General features: G+C 36.6%; 1 long non-coding RNA gene across 1 annotated transcript; it reads right to left on the bottom strand.

Moving 5' to 3' along the window:
* Positions 1 to 3,048: 3,048 nt before the first annotated feature.
* Positions 3,049 to 8,375, bottom strand: LOC102081008 (uncharacterized threonine-rich GPI-anchored glycoprotein PJ4664.02). The gene is made up of 12 exons (XR_002058674.2): positions 8,325 to 8,375; positions 7,717 to 7,777; positions 7,315 to 7,629; positions 6,882 to 7,219; positions 6,496 to 6,557; positions 5,919 to 6,405; positions 5,377 to 5,438; positions 5,137 to 5,285; positions 4,700 to 5,037; positions 4,197 to 4,258; positions 3,907 to 4,055; positions 3,049 to 3,818 (listed from the first exon to the last, which is right to left on the bottom strand). It is a non-coding gene; the product is annotated as an uncharacterized threonine-rich GPI-anchored glycoprotein PJ4664.02 (long non-coding RNA).
* Between the last annotated feature and the right edge of the window lie 533 nt (positions 8,376 to 8,908).

The raw sequence follows: 8,908 nt of genomic DNA, 5'->3' as shown, positions 1-8,908 counted from the left end.
TTAGAGATAGGGTGGGGAGCTCAATGTTTTGAGAGGAGTGGAGTGGCTGCTCTTCCGCATCAAACCAAGCCAGTTAAGGTGGTTCAGGCCACTGAATAAGATGCCTCCTAGGTGAGGTATTCTGGGTATATCCTTCCGGGAGGTGACTCAGGGGCAAATCCAGAAGAGCTTATATCTCTCAGCTGGCTTGGGAACATCTCTGTGTACCACCAGATAAGCTGAAAGAGGTGACCAGGGTGAGAGAAGCCTGGGGTTGAGATTACTGCCTCTGTGACTAGAACCCAGATAAGAATCCCCCTGTCCAGCTCAAACTGGTCCTTCCACCACCTGTGTAGTCACTAGATGGAGCACTCCAAGAAGGCTGGGTACTCTGAACTGTCATTTGCCAAAGTTAGGATCCATTCCCCTCTCATCCACCTGTGAAAACCCCAACGTACTGGCAGCTAATCCCCCTGCCCACCGCCTCTCATCTAAGCCAACTCCAGAGTGAAACAGAGTCAAATTCCAGTCCAAGAAACTGGTTCCAGAGCCTGAGCTATGCCTTGAGGTGAGCCTGACTATATTTAGAGGGAAGCTCAAGCTTCTTCCCTTCAGATAGGTCCTATTTGCCAGAAGCTAGTTTTGGAAGCGGCGTATTAAAGCAAAAGGACATCTGTTAGAGTTGATATTTTTTATATTGTCATTTATGCTTAGAAATATATAATCATTTGTATGCTGATAAAATATCTTATCTTTATTAGGTCTGATAAGGATTCTGTGTACAATCTGTGCACCATGAGATGAGAGGAAACAGCCTCAACTTTATAATTTTTCATTGTAGCTTTAGAAACCAGACTGTTCTGTTCTATTAAAGTGCAAGACTTCACACCTTCAAGTGTTCATTTGAGATATGACCTATTGCAAGTCCCTTTTTTTATAGTTTAGCAAGACACTCACTTCTGCTGTTTCAGCATGACACACATTAGTTTGTGAAAGGTCACACTCCGTATGAGGGTGACTGGAGAGGTTGATATCATGCCCTTGTATGGTGTCAGGAAGTGACACACACACGCACAGGTGTATACTTTGCTCACACACACATGCCTGCTTAAAACTGTCACGTGGTTAACTGAATTATGTGTAACCTCTGTTGTCAATAAAACAGTGAGGCGGACGCAGAGGAGTTGGAGTTGCTTGGACAGGCGAGTAGCAGCACTGCTCTCCAACGCTCCCTTTGCAAGTAAAACTATTGTGGTGTCTGTGTGGTTGCTTTCAGTAACAGTTTCTGTTTACCAGCAGGGTTGACTTAAACCCAACAACATCCACTTGTTACCGCCCCTCAATCCACAAAATACCAGACCCCAAAGGCTCACAGGAGGAACTGTTAAAGAACTGTTTATTTATTATTCTCTGTTTGGTTCTTAGTTTATTTATTGGTTTCATTTTCATGTATGTTCATTAGTATTTTGAGTATTAGTTACTATTTTGAGGGGGTTTCTTTTTATATGAAAGTATAGTTGTTCCTTAAGGTTATCATGGTGCTGGGTCTGTGACCCAGTGTTTGTGTTTCAGGTTTAAGTAATATTCTTTGATTCATTGTTATTCATGGTTCTGGCTCTCTTGGTTGTTTTTCTTATTATACTTTAATAGTTTCTAGTCCCTAGGTTCCTGTTCTGTTCTGTTATGTTATGCTATGCCTACACTGTATTCCACATTTTATGTGCAGTTTCTCTTGTCTCTATGTTCATACATCTCCTGTGTGCAGACCATCCCCCGTCTCCCTCATCAGTCATGTCTCCTTGTCTCAGTATCAAGTCCGTGTCTCTGTGCCTGTCCCATGTTTCCTGTTTTACTTTGACAGTCTTGCGTCCTATGTTAGTGTATTTAGTTTTGCTTCCTCCCCATGTTGTTATGCTTGATCTTGTTAGGATGCCTGGGTCGTTGACCCAGGGCTGTTGAGTTTATTATATTATTTATCTTTTCTAGTCTTTGGTTTCTTAGAGTTCCGTCTTATGGTTTATGTCTCTGTGTTCTATAGTTGCTGTCTCCCCTGTCGGCTGTATCCCCTTGTTAAGTTCGCGTCTCTGTGTTATGTTTCCTGTTTTACTTTGAAAGTCCGTGTTTCATGTTAGTGTATCTGGTTTTGCTTTCCTTGTCTCGTTAGTCCTGATTTGCCCCAGCTGTGTTTCCCTCCTGTTGCCCATTCCCTGATTGCTCCCTCTATGTATTTAAGCCCTGTGTTTCAGTTTGTCATTGTCGCGATCTACCGTTTACTATGCTGTGTGTTTCTGTCTGTTTGCCTGAGTTTATTTTTGCACTTTGGAAGTTTGTTACTTTGAGTTCAGCATTAAAGCTGTTTTTTGAGTTCACGTCTGTCTCCGGAGTCTGCACTTTGGGTCCTTTTCCTGCCTGCACACAGCCGTCACATAACAGATCTCTCCCAGCTGTGCTTCCCATCTGTTTGTACTTCCCTTGTTTCCTCTGTGTATTTAAGCCCTGGGTTGTCCTCTGGCCATTGTCACATCATCTCACATTGCTATACATTCTCCTGTGTTCCTTTTATCCCTGGCTTCTCCTAGTTTTTTCCCAAGTTCTTAGCTTTGAGTTTCCAGTTTAGGTTTTCTTTTCGTGAGTTTAGGTTTTGTCTCTTTTTCTCACAGCAAATAAAGCTGCCTTTTTGAGTTATTCCTGTGCACGCTGTGTCCTGCATTTGGGTCCTGCCTGCCACAGCACCTTACATGACACAGCATTTGCTCAAGTCTATTCTCTGGTGTTAAGTTTGTACCTCTGCAGTTCACTTGATATCATGAGTGGTCTTCTTGCTCCATCCAAAAAAGTGTTTTTGAGCTTGTGTACAGTTTCCCTTAATTAAGTGATTCAAGGCAATTAATAAAAGGCCCTGAAGTCAATAATCAATAGTAATCTATATAGCAACATTACATGTCTCAATACCTTTGGGTGTATGTTTTATCTTTATCATCCTGAACAACACTGACAGTACTGAGGAGAGCTGATGGTTAAAAAAAAAAAAAAAAAGTTTAAATAAAGAGAGCAGAGCTCAATTCTCTGTATAGATCTTCAATTCGTTTAATGCAAGCAGTTTCAGTATATCATGACAGACTTTTTTTGGACCTTCTTTAAAAGGAAAAAGGCATTGATGTAGTCTATACATTCGGGGGGGGGGGGTATTCCTAACTTGCGTAACCTACTTGTATTTTTTTATTATTACTATGCTGTATTGTAATGATACAAAATAAATGCAAATTCACACACACTATAAATAGATTTAAACATATGAAACATAATTGGGTAATCATACAGGACGTTATTCACATAGCTTATGTTTCAGGTTTATCCCACAGTCAGTCAAACTGTCCATTTGATGGAGGAGCTGTGCAGTGAGAAGGAGTGCAGAGATTACAGATCACAAATTCTTATCTCAGTTTCATATGGTATTACTCATTAATGACACACATTACACTCATTAACCTTTCAGTGGATCCTGTTATTTCCATCATAGATGGGATTCCAGCTCCTACTTACTATGCAATGATGAAGTAGATGCGCTTTTACAAATATGCTTCATTATTGTTGTGTGTATTACCCAATTTAATATCTAATTCTTGTGAAGCCATCCTTTGCACTTTACCAGAAGGTCCTCTTGGATTTTCAGTGTGAACAACGTCCTTTTTTCATAGCCAATCACAGCAGACATTTCCAAAAGGAATTCCACAAGAGCATCAGGACATGTTATTGGTGGCCTGACATGAGCCATGACAGCAGCACCATACAGGATGCAGTGAGGAGACTGCTCTTGTGGATCACTCCACTATTCACCACTGTAAATGGGAAGGGGGGGGGTCTTTAACAAATGGTTCTAAGATATTGCAATTCCTTTTTAATATGATCGCATGAAACATTACTTACTTGTGCCATTGACAACAACACTGGCAGTGTCAATGTTGAAGACTGTTATGTTTGAGGCTGCATTGATCAAAACATTTCCAATGTCAGTTATGTTAGGGACTGCTGAAGATGCAAATCCAATGTTAATTTCATTGATAATTGATCCACTTCTGTAAAATGAATAAACAAAAATATTGTGTTATTTTCATCATTGTCTTATTGTCTTATTATTATTATTATTATTATTGTTGTTGTTGTTGTTGTTGTTGTTGTATTTGTAAATTTCCATCTATATATAAAACAGGAATTACCTGAATGAAATCACTCTCAGTGAGCGGAATGATTTAAATGCCATGTTATAAAATGGTGTAAGCTGCAGAAACACAAAATATTCTCTGAATATCTAAATATTCTCACATATTGAATCCATTTCCCTTTTCATTTTACTTTTTAAATCATTTGAAAAAAAATAGCAAAACAGCACTCAAATGCTGATAAAAGCAGACCATTTAACAGGACTTGTCAGAAGCACTCACATTTTTTAAAATACAAAATTAAATGTGTTTGCACATTTGTTTTTAATGTGAAGATCATGCAAATTATTCTAATTTTCACTATCAAATCAGGTTCCAAACTATGATGGGAAATTTACTACACTTTTATTTTAAAAGAAAATTCTAAATATTTGTAAAGAAGATCAAAAATACAAAGAAATCTGTCATTATGCACATATACTGCAATAATATACTGGCTTGTATTTTCTTTTTTTGATAATATGCATATGGTTGGCTATGACATGTTAAAAGATACTTACTGTAGTCTCAATGAGCCTGCTTCGATTTATAAATGCTGTAGATGTAGAATTAGCCAAGTCTTGTGTGAATGCTTCATTTGAGGTGAATGTCAGTAATACTCGTGTTACTGGCTCAGATGTTGTAGTTGTTACAGGTGTGCTGGTTATAGGAGTCATTGTGGTTGTGTTTGTAGGGGTAGTTATCACTGGTGTTGTAGTGTTTACAGGTGTAGTTGAAGCTGTTGTAGGCACCATAGATGTATTTGCTATAGGTGTGGTGTTTGTAACATTTGCTGTGGTTGCGTTTGTAACTGTAGTCATCATTGGTGTTGTAGTGCTCACAGTTGTAGTTGAAGCTACTGTTAAATGCCAAGAAAATAAAACAAGCCGTTGCTTTAACAAACAGTTTTAAGATATTGTGAGGTTAAAGTATAATAACATTAAATAATATCGCTTACCTATTTCACGGACAACAACAGAGTCTGTGGTAACATTGAAGGCTGTTATATTTGAGGCTGCATTGATCAAAACATTTGCAATCTCAGTTAAATTAGGCACAGCTGAAGATGCAAACCCAATACTCATGTCATTGATAATTGATCCACGTCTGCAAAAAGAATAACAAAAATATCATTTTATTTTCATTAATGTATGACGCATATTTGTAAAATTCCATCTGTATATAAAAATGGAATTACCTGAATGAAATCACTCTCAGTGACCGGAACATTTTAAATGCTGCGTTGTAAAAACGTGTAAGCTGCAGAAACACAAAATAATCTCTGAATATATTTGCTATATTTTTAGGGTTTGTGCTTCTTTATTTTCCAAAGTAAACATTGCATTTATGATGCAAAAGTCATTTGCCAGTTTTGTTTACTAATCATACAATTCCAATTTCTTTGCTCACATACAGTATTCAATCTGTTTCTTTTCTAACTAAATATTTTTTTCTTTTGAAAAAACTCAACAACAGCACACAAATGCTAATAAAAACATACCATTTTGCAGGACTTCTCAAAAGAATTCAAATTTAAAACATGATCCAGTAATACAAAATTATATGTGCTTGCACATTTGTTTATACTGCTGTGATCATGTGAATAATTCCAATTGTCTCTTGCTCACTCTATGCAATCATATACATGTAATGTCATACTAAAATGACTTATATTTTTTTAAAGTTATGTGCGTATGTGCATGCATATGTTTGGGTATGAAACTTCAAAAGGATACTTACTGTAGTCTCAATGAGCCTGCTTCGATTTATAAATGCTGTAGATGTAGAATTCTCCAAGTCTTGTGTGAATGTTTCATTTGAGGTGAATGTCAGCAATAGTCCTGTTACTGGCTCAGCTGTTGTAGTTGTTACAGGTGTGCTGGTTATAGGAGTCATTGTGGTTGTGTTTGTAGGGGTAGTTATCATTGGTGTTGTAGTGTTTACAGGTGTAGTTGAAGCTGTTGTAGGCACCATAGATGTATTTGCTATAGGTGTGGTGTTTGTAACATTTGCTGTGGTTGCGTTTGTAACTGTAGTCATCATTGGTGTTGTAGTGCTCACAGTTGTAGTTGAAGCTACTATTTCACGGACAACAACAGAGGTTGTGGTAATGTTGAAGGCTGTTATGTTTGAGGCTGCATTGATCAAAACATTTGCAATCTCAGTTACATTAGGCACTGATGTAGATGCAAACCGTATTTCAATGTCACTGATAATGGATCCATTTCTGTAAAATGAATAAACAAAAATATTGTAACTTTTTTTGTTAATGTATGACACATATTTGTAAAATTCCATCTGTATATAAAAAAGTTACCTGAATGCAACCACTCTCAATGACTGGAATGAATCAAATGTTGCATTGTAAAAAGGTGTAAGCTGCAGAAACACACAAAACAATCTTTGAATATATGTGCTATATTTGTAGGGTTGTGCTTCTTTATTTTCATAAACAAATATTCTATTCATGATGCAATATGTATTTATGCAATAATACATCATTTTATTTACTGTTCGTACAATTTCCATTTCTTTGGTCACATATTGAACCCGTTTCCTTTCTAATTTTATTTTGTTAATTATTATTAAACTCAACAATACGAATTATGCAGTCAGATTCCAAACTATGATGGGAAATTTACTACACTCATGTTTAATTTGGATGCATATGTTTGGGTATGACACTTTAAGAAAGATACTTACTGTTGTCTCTATGAGCCTGCTTCGATTTATAAATGCTGTAGATGTAGAATTAGCCAAGTCTTGTGTGAATGTTTCATCTGAGGTGAATGTCAGTAATACTCGTGTTACTGGCTCAGCTGTTGTAGTTGTTACAGGTGTGCTGGTTGTAGGAGTCGTTGTGGTTGTGTTTGTATTTGCAGTCATCATTGGTGTTGTAGTGTTTACAGGTGTAGTTGAAGCTGTTGTAGGCACCGTAGATGTATTTGTTACAGGTGTGGTGTTTGTAACATTTGCTGTGATTGCATTTGTAACTGTAGTCATCATTGGTGTTGTAGTGCTCACAGTTGTGTTTGAAGCCACTGTAAATGCCAAGAAAAGAAAACAAACCGTTGCTTTAACAAACAGTTTTAAGATATTGTGACTTTAAAGTATAATAACATTAAATATTGCTTACTGATTACAGGTGTGGTGGTTGTAGGAGTCACTGAGGTTGTATTTGTAGGTGCAGTCATCATCGATGTTGTAGTGCTCACAGTTGTTGAACCAACAGTTGTTGTTGAAACTCCAGTTGTTGCTGATGCATCATTTTCTGTTGCACCACCAGTTGTTGTTGATACCTCAGTCATCGCTGATCCTTCAATTGTAGTTTCCCCAGTTATGGTTGAACCTCCAGTCGTGGTTGACACCCCAATAGTAGTCGAACTTCCAAATGTTGTTGAAACTCCAGTTGTTGTGGCAGTAACTGGTGTACTCAAAAGCTTTATTACCACTGTATGCAAAAATGAGAATAATAAATGCTTTTTATAAAGCTCTCTTTTGGATTTGTATTCTTTTTTTTCATAAAGGATTAACTTACCTATAAATGTCAATAAAACTTTAAAGATTTGTTTGTGGCCCATTATGGCTGGTTCTTGAACCTGTAGTATTTGACAGTACAAGTATTTACACAGCAATAAACAACAACAAACATATTAATATACTTTCAAATCTGTAGGTATATTTACATTAGTTTTAAGCACATGTTAACCTTTTCCTTAGTTAGGATATTTGCAATTCGGTTTTCTTTTTGAAAATCAAAACTGATTTGTGCTGCTGTTTTTGACTATGTTGGTCAATGCTAAAATGAATGAATGAACATCACCAAAACCCTCAACTGCTATCATTAACCATAACACTACACTTATTTACCCTGATTATGAAATCTAATCCTGTTACGGATAATTGTTCACTTTTAAAATACTATTGAAGAATATTTAATTAAATCAATTTTTTAAGAATCCTGTGTGGTTCTGTTGTTCTGTAGCATGACCAGAACAAAAAAACTAAACAATTTTTTAAACTGCATTTCATTTAAAAAAAATGAAAAAATCATGAGCAAAAATAGCTTAAATAAATAGCAATAATTTATTTTATAGTTACAATAAGAAATATATATATGGACTATATATAAAGCAATGCACTTACCCCAAGCAATGGTCTAATGTGTGAGGCGCTGCTTCAGGTGACTGCTCCCTGTTCTTGTGTGATGCCACTAATTTGTTCAGGTTTTATATATGTTCCTCTGAGCTTATGACACGTCAGTGAAATATGAAACAAAAGCATTTACTTCCTGAATAACTGATTCATTGCCATTTTCTTAGTTAAGACAATGAACAATCGAGAGTTCTGTGGTTCATTCCTTTCACATAACTTAACCAGATGCCATTAACTTAGCGGTTGAACACGCAGAGCTGTAATCCTTCAAAATCAATCTGTTAGAGCAGATTCTGCTCTTTGATTGTGTGATTTTCTTTTCACACAGACGAGTGTGAACATCTATGTGTGATTTACTTGTTGTATAAAAAAGTTGTAATCCCTTTACTATTAATGAATTTTTTTGTAAAAACCTTGAATCAAAACCGAAAATCCGCTCTTCAATCAATCACGCATTGAATTTTAAATTGGAATCCACTGTGGGAGCAAAGCTGCAAAAATTGTTACTCCTCCTCCACGTTCATGTGGTTCTGCTACGCCTGCTGTCATTACCATCAAACCTGCTCTTTTCCTTT

The sequence above is a fragment of the Oreochromis niloticus genome, linkage group LG3 (assembly GCF_001858045.2).
Source record: "Oreochromis niloticus isolate F11D_XX linkage group LG3, O_niloticus_UMD_NMBU, whole genome shotgun sequence".
Classification (NCBI taxonomy): Eukaryota; Metazoa; Chordata; class Actinopteri; order Cichliformes; family Cichlidae; genus Oreochromis; species Oreochromis niloticus.
Note: the sequence above shows the minus strand (reverse complement) of the source record. Positions and strands in the feature narration are given on the sequence as shown.